This window comes from Schistocerca gregaria, chromosome X, assembly GCF_023897955.1.
Source record: "Schistocerca gregaria isolate iqSchGreg1 chromosome X, iqSchGreg1.2, whole genome shotgun sequence".
In the NCBI taxonomy this organism is placed as follows: domain Eukaryota; kingdom Metazoa; phylum Arthropoda; class Insecta; order Orthoptera; family Acrididae; genus Schistocerca; species Schistocerca gregaria.
The window spans coordinates 461,139,035-461,151,243 of record NC_064931.1 but is presented as its reverse complement, the minus strand read 5'-3'; positions in this window follow the sequence as shown (position 1 = coordinate 461,151,243).

Below are 12,209 nucleotides of genomic sequence, written 5' to 3'. Positions count from 1 at the left end.
GACAATGTTGATGGTGAGTTGGAAACTCTTACAGTTTCTAGAGCAGACGAATCTGTAGTAGTGCTGTATTTCCCATCTTGCTCATTGGAATTATTAGTATCATTGCGTGATATGAAGTGTTCATAACGAGGTGTGGTTGGCCCAGTACCAACATAGTTAGCCTCGAACGTTGCAGCAGTGGTTTCAACATTCTTCTGCGTGAGTCCCTCTTCAGCACCAAGAACTGATGGTGAGATGGTGGATGTTCCAAGTTCCTGAGAGGACAAGGAAATAGTAGCGTTGAATTCATCAACATTGCCCTTCAAATTATTTTTATCTGTGAGTGGTATGAAGTCCACATCCTTGGTTGTGGTCTCAGTGTCATTATGATAACTGGCCTGAACTTTTGTGCTATTGGACTCACCATTCTGCCACATGACCTCATCACCATCTGGAGTCTGGAATGATGCTGATGGTGATGTCATGGATGTCCCAACTTCCTTAGTTGGTGCGATTCGGCACTGCTCCTTGAAATTTTTCATATCAGCAAGCGGCTTGAAAGGTACATATTGGGGAGTGGTGAAACCATATTCGTAGTTGGCCCCTAATGTGGTGGTCTCGGATTTGCCGTCCTGCTGTGCGTGATTCTCAACCTCTCCAGGGGTAGTGAACGATGCTGATGGTGAGGTAGTGGATGCTTGAATATTGGTTTCAGTATGAGGTACGAAACTCACGTACTGATCTTCGTAATTTTTAGTATCATTACGCTGCATTTTCTCGTCATGTTGCGAAGGCACGGTGTGCACGTGTTCATAATCAGCCCCAGTGTCTTCTGTATTCTGCTGTAGGATATTCTCATTGCCACTTGGAAATGCAAACAGTGATGTGGGAGTTGGCTGCAACTTTTGGACCGATGGAATTGCTGTAGAGTCATTTGCGTCAGTCTTTCCATCAAAGCCGAGTTTCAGAGACGCTGAAAAAGCGCCTCCAGTCGATCTGTTTTGGATAGTCGTTGGCGGTGTAGGAGTGGATTCACCGCTTTCAGGCGCAAAACTCCTGTTAGTAACAAGAATTGTGAAATGTGACGTCATCATGTAACCTTCATCTTCCTTAGCAGCTGTGCTCATGGGGCTGGAACAATGGAAACAAAAAGTTATCAAATTTAGATTTTTTATGCCTAGACTATTTTCTCCATTAACGCAAAAACAGAATAAAATATAATAATTAGCCTAGTTTCAAATATACGAGAGCAATAACATAGAGCTACAAAAGCAAAAACGACACTTACTCCTTGCGTTGATCTGTTTTCTCTTCTTGAATAGAATCAGCTGTACCTGCCGCATTTTCAGCTGACAGCTGACTTGTTCTTGGTAGAGCTGAAACAAAAGAGTGATTATAAATCTAATGCCCATCAGTGATAAAATTTCTGTCCGAGTAAGCACATTTTCAGCCATTATACAACTAGCCAATTTCAACACTCAGCCACTGCGACAGATGCGTTACATTTACTCAGAGGTTTGTGTGAAGATGCTGAAACATAATCAAATATACGCTTAAATGAAATAACGATTCGTTGCTGAATGCAGTCTCACAACCTACAAATATTTTCCGAGATATTTACTGCAATTTGTTGCCATTTGATACACTGTGTAAGACATTTTTGTCATGAATGAAAAGAGATGCGGCAGACGTGGGCCAAGTTCGCTCTGATATGAGACATTAACATTTTGTAGTAATTTTTCTAAGAATGTTTGTTATTTCACCAGCATGCACATCAAATCACAAACGGAGAAAGCCAATCGTATGGATATGTGCGTCATCGTCTTGGAAATTTGTGTCATTGTTTGAGAAACAAATCGTAGCGATTATTTGTACACACCGCTGTGGGCACTGAAGATAAGCCTCTTCAACACTAATAAAAAGTGACAGTCGCATGGGGCAACAGATTAATCATTCAAAACAGTCTTGCTCCCTCACAAAAATTTCAAGTATTTCATTAACCATCATTGAGAATATGAAATATATGTCATAAAATTTGTCATTTTTGTCTCGTAGAAATATGAATCCCATTGCAGATAATGCTTAGATGAAATATATCTCTCAAAAGGCGTTATTTCGTTTTCAGCTTTAAAACTGTAGAATGTAGTTAACAACAGAGATGACTCTAGCCGTGAGATGCTGATTTATTGGCTCCTACATACGAAAGTATCTGTAAAACTTCATAACGTACCCGTATGATTAATGATTATTGTAGATCATAAATTCCTGTTAATCATTTCAATATATACATCGTTAAATGCCACTTTGCGTAATTTATACCAAGAACGTTAGACAAACCGTGGAAGAAACGCCCAGTTCGTAATACCTGTGTCATGTATCCTAAAAAAATGGAATAAATGCACATTACCCATTGGAGATGTCTATATCGATGTGCTACACACACAGAGAAATATACGCTAATCCATATTCTGTCTCCAAACGAGAAAAATATTGCTGAAGGTCTTATTATGCGAGGCATTCGTGAGAAATTTACGATGTGTGATAGGTGAACAACAAACCAGCTACTCTGATAACTCATTGGAAAGATGATATTTAAATGTGCAACAAAATCGTGCAGTGCGAGCTCAAAATAACAATGACGGTTCAACATCGAACGTAGTGCAGGGATTGCACCGTGAAGTTCGCCGGACATGAATGTCAAGAGTGCAGCTGAAATTACGGATAGTATGCAAAGCTAATACGATTTTTATTCAAAGAACAACTGTCTGAGTGACTGTGTCATGCGAAAGTAGGAATTAATTCGGTGCTATGAATCCTTGCCAGTGAACAATGTACCAGAACATCAGCAGCGACGTTATTCCGAGCTGCTACTACGGTCTCAGGTTCGATTCCTGCCTCGGGCATGGATGTGTGTGATGTTCTTAGGTTAGTTAAGTTTAAGTAGTTCTACGTCTAGGGGAATGATGACCTTAGATGTTAAGTCCCATAGTGCTTACAACCATTCGAACCATCAGAGCCATTATTCCGCACACGTAGACGATTCACCGTGTCACTGCTGGGAAAGAAACATGAAAAAGCTATGAGCTGCATAGAGACAGCTAAATATTTTTATACATGGCACCTCCACCTTGCAGTGAACTCAACGCCAATGGAGACGTTATAACGTTTGTTTCGATTGGTGAGTGTGTGTTGCAGAGGAGGAGCGAACGTCTGTGGACGTTGACGATGGGTTGATAACACAGCTCAGAGAAATGATAGATCGTGACATAATATACTTAGAGAGATTAATCATATGCACATTGAAACGTAATGATGTCACAGAAATCTCCCGCAAATCACTGCTTTTACTCACAGGTCATTCGTCATAAACGTAACAAGATTTACTATCGGGCACCGTCTTCGAAACTATTACACATTTCGATTACACATTTCGAAAAAGAACACAAACACTTACTAAGTTGGGCACATAACAAATCAAAACGAGTTATATTAGATAGATATAATGCAAGACGACAGTAAAACCAAATATACATTCAATATCGCAACAGTATATTTACACGGAAAATGAAGTATTTGAAATTTGTTATCATTGCATATTTGCATGCTAGATGTAAACCCAAATTTAATGAAATCAATAACAGGACATATAATATGATTAAGAAGAGCAAAAGAGGAAGCAGCGCCTTTTAAATGTAATTTCAAGATTATTATTGTTGTTGCTACTATGAATAGGTACGACAATACAGTAATTTATATGGATCCTTTAATCGTGAAACGAATGTGGCAAGGAACCCGTTGGTTCCACCGGGAACAAAGATTTATGTGAAAAACTGGCTAACTACATTCGTAACGCACGAAGACTTTCCAACTGAGCAACTATTATTTTTTTCAGAAATAAATTATTTCATGACATGTGGGCACAAAATGAAAGAGAGACGAATTATCAGCACTATAACCGAACAAACAACGTGAAATTGGGAACGAAGTCCGTTATGAGGTAGCATGGTAACGTAATTTAAACTCACCAACAATATATAGGATAACCGTCAAGCAAGTGATAATCTTCATCCTGGCAGTCCTAGTTGTCCTCGCGAGCACACGAAACTCTACTCCAGTCACTAGTAAACTAAGTCAGCCACCGCTCGTGCGCGCGCTTAAATACCTCCCGGAACGCTGTGGAGGGGAGGTCTCCGCCTCCCGAATATATCAGGAAATGGAACGCAAGCTCCGTAACACGTCACCGCCCGCTGCTCAACACCTCACGCATGCCTCTGTCAGACGATAACCGTCACTGAGCATTTGATATGATGAGTCAAGGGGCTACGAGAGATAACGCTAGCGGAAGAGAATGGTTACGGGAAGGGCGGAGGGGGCACTGCACTGAATCTAAAGCTTTTTCTCCAAGTTAACCGAATATGAGATTTTTCAGATGGTTTTCCCTACGTATTATATTCTGCGACACCATTGGGTCTTTATTTCTTATTTGTTTATTTATTTGTCCTTCACATGAGGATATGGATCACCTATTAAAACACTCCAGATTGCTCTTCGACAGTATAAAGGCCAGACTGAATACTCTCGATCCTGTGTTGAAAGACTGCAGGGTTTGGATCAAAAATACGTTTAATTTCTTTAGGTTAATGAGCATTGTCCAACAACTTATAATGAATTTTTGCTATTCCAGAACAACGATTTTGCTACGTATGCAAACTATAAATCTGTCTTAACCTCTTCACCGAACGAAAAATATTTCCTAGCAAGAGATGTCTGTAGATGGAACAGAATAGACGTACAAACATTTGTTAGTGTCAAGGCTTCATCGAACTCAATAGCATAGCGCCCACTGCTTCACTCGTGTCGACTGTAGAGGCTCCAGAGATGTTTTTTGTTTATATTAAATCGAAGTTTTACGTTGATCACAAACTGAAACAACCTTCTAAGCTTTTCACGCTAAGTAAGGCCCTATAAGCAGTGTCTTTTCCGACTTTCCGTAGTTCTGACCAAAGAGCGATTTTGGTAGCAGGAGTCCCAAATTTTTGTTAATCGTGCCTTCTGCGCTCTATCAGTAAAATATCTGTATCAGCTCTCATCTCCTAACAAATATTTCTTAATATTTAACCGAGAAGTGAAGTACCAATTTTCGTAAATTAAGTTCCAAAATCTTTTCATGTAACGAAATAATTTCATAAAATATTCATCCCATTTTGTATATCATTAGGAACTGAATTTCCAGAAACAATGAAACACGTATTTTTCTTCTGACCGAGAAGTCAAATACAAACTGTCATAGTTGTAGCCTTAAAAACCCTTCAGCAGTTCTTTATGGTTACTTATTTTAAAAAAACTTTCTCTCACTCTTTTACGCCTTAGTGGTTGACTTTCCGTAGTTTATGAAACACGTGATTTTGAATTTCTGACTGAGAAACCAAATACTAGTTTTCGTAGTTCTAGCTTCAAAATTCCCGAATAGCTACATACTTTCCAAACGCTTTCCTTCCCCTGTTTCATCCACTTAGGAACGCAATTTCGGAAAATACCTTCTTGAACGATGCTTACAGTACGAGATCTACTTACAATCGAAACTTCCAGCGGTTTGGGCTGGGCGATGAGGAGTCAGTGGATAAGTGTGACCCTTTTTCACCCCCTTAGGAATTGAATTTCCTAAAAGTGTGAAAAACATAATTTTCTTCTCTAACCAAGGAGCCAAAAAGCAATTTTCAAAGATTTAGGTTTAAAAACGCTTTCGCAATGAAATAATTTGCTAAAACGTTTCACCCCCCATTTCACCCTCTCGGCGTTTGAATTTTCAAAAAAAGTGACATGCGTTTGTTTTATTTCTAACAGAGAAGCTAAATGCTAAGTCTCATATATTCAGCTTCAAGAATGGCTGCACAATGAAATATTTCCATAAAAATTTTCATATTCTGTCACCCCCTTAGGGGTTCAATTTCCAGAAATAATGGAAAACTTACTTTTTTTAATTTCTAACTGAAAATCGATATTTAAATTTTCATAGCTTTAGCTTTAAAATGATTTCTTAATAAAATACTTTCATAAAAAGTAAAATTTCCTCGTAGAGGTTCTGTTTCCAAAAACACTGACATACGTATTTTTTTAGTTTGTAACCGAGAAGCCAAATACCAATGTTAATAGATGTAGCATTAAAATTCTTTGTTAGTTCTTTAATAATGATATCTTTAAAAAAATTCTTTGATAGACTACTTCTCCCCCATAGCATTAAATTTACAAATATGCTGAAATACATGTTTCTATATTTCTGACCGAGAAACCTAATAACAGATTTCGTTGGTCTGACTTCAAAACTGCCTTAATAGTGACAGTTTTCTGAAAACACTTAGTCCCCTATTTCTCCTGATTAGATTTGTAATTTCGCAAAATCCCTTCATAAACGACGCTTACGATATAAGATCACAAGCTTCCATAACTTCCGAGTTTCTATACTTAGCGGTCTTGTCTGGGTGATGATGAGTCAGTCAGTCAGGATATTGCCATTTATACACAGAGATTGCCAGTGTACTCTCATAGATAAATCAACCCGTTCAATGAACATCACTGTACCGTAGGAAGTATATGTCGTTGCCTATTTCATATAACTTTAATCGATGATGGTATAGTTCGACGTTGTTGTTGATTTCATTTTTGTAACTTGCTTCACATGGATCTTCCAATGAAATTACGTTTACGCTTAACTGTCTAAAAGTATATAATGTACACGTATGCAGTTTAAAAGGAACTCAACCACATTACTTGAAAACGTTGATTAATCAAGTTCATCCATCCAGTTAGATTGAAAACTGAGTGAAGTTATTGTGTATTGTTACTAAAATAAAAATATTTAATTTATGTAATACCATCACTGTACTAGTATGTGAGATTTCATGCTGAATTCCAATCAAGAACAACTGCAAAAATTATAAACATAGAAGTAGATATCCTCGGTGTAGCAAAGCAGCTTAAATCACTTAATAGAGGCAAGGCCTCTGGTCCAAACTGTATACCAATGAGGTTCCTTTCAGAGTATGCAATTATATACACCACACGCTCACAGAAAGTTCCGTACCTAAAGACTTGAAAATTGCTCAAGTCACACCAATAGCGAAAAATGGAAATAAGAGCAATCCTATGAATTACAGGCCCATATCACTAACGAAGATATGCAGTAGGGTTTTGGAACATATACTGCATCCGAAGATTATGTATTGCTTCGAAGGAAACGATTTCTTTACACAGATTCAGCACGGATTCAGGAAACATCGTTCTTGTGAGACACAACTATCTCTTTATACTCATGAAATAATGAGTACTATCGACAGGTGATGTTAAATTGGTTCCATATTTTTAGATTTCCTGAAGGCTTTCCCCTCAAGTGTCTTTTAAGCAAACTTCGTGCATATCGAATATCGCCTCAGTTGTGCGACTGGATTCGCTATTTCCGGTCAGAAGGATCTCAGTTCGTAGTAATAGACGGAAAGTCACTGACTAAAACAAAAGTAATATACGGTGTTCTCGAAGGAAGTGTTATAGGTCCTATATTGTTCCTGCTCTATATTAACAACATAGGAGACGATCTGAGTAGCCCTCTTAGACTGTTTGCAGATGATGCTGTCATTTACCGTCTTGTAAAGCCATCAGATGACCAAAAAAATTTTAAAATTATTTAGATAAGATATCTGTGTTGTGCGAAAAGTAGCAATTGACCCTCAATAATGAAACGTGAGAAGTTATTCACATGAATACTAAGAGAAATCTGCTAAATTTCGATTACGCGATAAGTCACACAAATCTGAAGGCTGTAAATTCAAATAAATACTTAGGGAATCCCCCCCAATTAACCATGGACCATGCCGTTGGTGGGGAGGCTTGCGTGCCTCAGCGATACAGATGACCGTACCGTAGGTGCAACCATAAAGGAGGGGTATCTGTTGAGAGGCCAGACAAACGTGTGGTTCCTGAAGAGGGGCAGCAGCCTTTTCAGTAGTTGCAGGGGCAACAGTCTGGATGATTGACTCATCTGGCCTTGCAACATTAACCAAAACGGCCTTGCTGTGCTGGTACTGCGAACGGCTGAAAGCAAGGGGAAACTACAGCCGTAATTTTTCCCGAGGACATGCAGCTTTACTGTATGATTAAATGATGATGGCATCCTCTTGGGTAAAATATTCCGGAGGTAAAATAGTCCCCCATTCGGATCTCCGGGCGGGGACTACTCAGGAGGATGTCGTTATCAGGAGAAAGAAAACTGGCGTTCTACGGATCGGAGCGTGGAATGTCAGATCCCTTAATCGGGCAGGTAGGTTAGAAAATTTAAAAAGGGAAATGGATGGGTTAAAGTTAGATATAGTGGGAATTAGTGAAGTTCGGTGGCAGGAGGAACAAGACTTCTGGTCAGGTTACTACAGGGTTATAAACACAAAATCAAATAGGGGTAATGCAGGAGTATGTTTAATAATGAATAGGAAAATAGGAATGCGGGTAAGCTACTACAAACAGCATAGTGAACGCATTATTGTGGCCAAGATAGATACGAAGCCCACACCTACTACAGTAGTACAAGTTTATATGCCAACTAGCTCTGCAGATGACGAAGAAATTGAAGAAATATACGATGAAATAAAAGAAATTATTCAGATAGTGAAGGGAGACGAAAATTTAATAGTAATGGGTGACTGGAATTCGAGTGTAGGAAAAGGGAGAGAAGGAAACATAGTAGATGAATATGGATTGGGGTTAAGAAATGAAAGAGGAAGCCGCCTAGTAGAATTTTGTACAGAGCACAACTTAATCATAGGTAACACTTGGTTTAAGAATCATGAAAGAAGGTTGTATACGTGGAAGAACCCTGGAGATACTAAAAGGTATCAGATAGATTATATAATGGTAAGACAGAGATTTAGGAACCAGGTTTTAAGTTGTAAGACATTTCCAGGGGCAGATGTGGACTCTGACCACAATCTATTGGTTATGACCTGTAGATTAAAACTGAAGAAAATGCAAAAATGTGGGAAATTAAGGAGATGGGACCTGGATAAACTGAAAGAACCAGAGGTTGTACAGAGTTTCAGGGAGAGCATAAGGGAACAATTGACAGGAATAGGGGAAAGAAATACAGTAGAAGAAGAATGGGTAGCTCTGAGGGATGAGGTAGTGAAGGCAGCAGAGGATAAAGTAGGTAAAAAGACGAGGGCTGCTAGAAATCCTTGGGTAACAGAAGAAATATTGAATTTAATTTATGAAAGGAGAAAATATAAAAATGCAGTAAATGAAGCAGGCAGAAAGGAATACAAACGTCTCAAAAATGAGATCAACAGGAAGTGCAAAATGGCTAAACAGGGATGGCTAGAGGACAAATGTAAGGATGTAGAAGCTTATCTCACTAGGGTAAGATAGATACTGCCTACAGGAACATTAAAGAGACCTTTGTAGAGAAGAGAACCACGTGTATGAATATCAAGAGCTCAGATGGCAACCCAGTTCTAAGCAAAGAAGGGAAGGCAGAAAGGTGGAAGGAGTATATAGAAGGTTTATACAAGGGTGATGTACTTGAGGACAATATTATGGAAATGGAAGAGGATGTAGATGAAGACGAAATGGTAGATACGATACTGCGTGAAGAGTTTGACAGAGCACTGAACGACCTGAGTCAAAACAAGGCCCCCGGAGTAGACAACATTCCATTAGAACTACTGACGGCCTTGGGAGAGCCAGTCATGACAAAACTCTACCAGCTGGTGAGCAAGATGTATGAGACAGGCGAAATACCCTCAGACTTCAAGATGAATATAATAATTCCAATCCCAAAGAAAGCAGGTGTTGACAGATGTGAAAATTACCGAACTATCAGTTTAATAAGTCTCAGCTGCAAAATACTAACGCGAATTCTTTACAGACGAATGGAAAAACTGGTAGATGCGGACCTCGTGGAGGATCGGTTTGGATTCCGTCGAAATGTAGGAACACGTGAGGCAATACTGACCTTACGACTTATCTTAGAAGAAAGATTAAGAAAAGGCAAACCTACGTTTCTAGCATTTGTAGACTTAGAGAAAGCTTTTGACAATGTTGACTGGAATACTCTTTTTCAAATTCTAAAGGTGGCAGGGGTAAAATACAGGGAGCGAAAGGCTATTTACAATTTGTACAGAAACCAGATGACAGTCATAAGAGTCGAGGGGCATGAAAGGGAAGCAGTGGTTGGGAAAGGAGTGAGACAGGGTTGTAGCCTCTCCCCGATGTTATTCAATCTGTATATTGAGCAAGCAGTAAAGGAAACAAAAGAAAAATTTGGAGTAGGTATTAAAATTCATGGAGACGAAGTAAAAACTTTGAGGTTCACCGATGACATTGTAATTCTGTCAGAGACGGCAAAGGACTTGGAAGAGCAGTTGAACGGAATGGACAGTGTCTTGAAAGGAGGATATAAGATGAACATCAACAAAAGCAAAACGAGGATAATGGAATGTAGTCAAATTAAATCGGGTGATGCTGATGGAATCAGATTAGGAAATGAGACACTTAAAGTAGTAAAGGAGTTTTGCTATTTAGGAAGTAAAATAACTGATGATTGTCGAAATAGAGAGGATATAAAATGTAGACTGGCTATGGCAAGGAAAGCGTTTCTGAAGAAGAGAAATTTGTTAACATCGAATATACACTCCTGGAAATTGAAATAAGAACACTGAGAATTCATTGTCCCAGGAAGGGGAAACTTTATTCACACATTCCTGGGGTCAGATACATCACATGATCACACTGACAGAACCACAGGCACATAGACACAGGCAACAGAGCTTGCACAATGTCGGCACTAGTACAGTGTATATCCACCTTTCGCAGCAATGCAGGCTGCTATTCTCCCATGGAGACGATCGTAGAGATGCTGCATGTAGTCCTGTGGAACGGCTTGCCATGCCATTTCCACCTGGCGCCTCAGTTGGACCAGCGTTCGTGCTGGACGTGCAGACCGCGTGAGACGACGGTTCATCCAGTCCCAAACATGCTCAATGGGGGACAGGTCCGGAGATCTTGCTGGCCAGGGTAGTTGACTTACACCTTCTAGAGCACGTTGGGTGGCACGGGATACATGCGGACGTGCATTGTCCTGTTGGAACAGCAAGTTCCCTTGCCGGTCTAGGAATGGTAGAAACATTGGGTTCGATGACGGTTTGGATGTACCGTGCACTATTCAGTGTTCCCTCGACGATCACCAGAGGTGTACGGCCAGTGTAGGAGATCGCTCCCCACACCATATTGCCGGGTATTGGCCCTGTGTGCCTCGGTCGTATGCCGTCCTGATTGTGGCGCTCACCTGCACGGCGCCAAACACGCATACGACCATCATTGGCACCAAGGCAGAAGCGAGTCTCATCGCTGAAGACGACACGTCTCCATTCGTCCCTCCATTCACACCTGTCGCGACACCACTGGAGGTGGGTTGCACGATGTTGGGGCGTGAGCGGAAGACGGCCTAACGGTGTGCGGGACCGTAGCCCAGCTTCATGGAGACGGTTGCGAATGGTCCTCGCCGATACCCCAGGAGCAACAGTGTCCCTAATTTGCTGGGAAGTGGCGGTGCGGTCCCCTACGGCACTGCGTAGGATCCGACGGTCTTGGCGTGCATCCGTGCGTCGCTGCGGTCCGGTCCCAGGTCGACGGGCACGTGCACCTTCCGTCGACCACTGCAGACAACATCGATGTACTGTGGAGACCTCACGCCCCACGTGTTGAGCAATTCGGCGGTACGTCCACCCGGCCTCCCGCATGCCCACTATACGCCCACGCTCAAAGTCCGTCAACTGCACATACGGTTCACGTCCACACGGTCGCGGCATGCTACCAGTGTTAAAGACTGCGATGGAGCTCTGTATGCCACGGCAAACTGGCTGACACTGACGGGGCGGTGCACAAATGCTGCGCAGCTAGCGCCATTCGACGGCCAACACCGCGGTTCCTGGTGTGTCCGCTGTGCCGTGCGTGTGATCATTGCTTGTACAGCCCTCTCGCAGTGTCCGGAGCAAGTATGGTGGGTCTGACACACCGGTGTCAATGTGTTCTTTTTTCCATTTCCAGGAGTGTAGATTTAAGTGTCAGGAAGTCATTTCTGAAAATATTTGTTTGGAGTGTAGCCATGTATGGAAGTGAAACATGGACGATAACTAGTTTGGACAAGAAGAGAATAGAAGCTTTCGAAATGTGGTGCTACAGAAGAATAC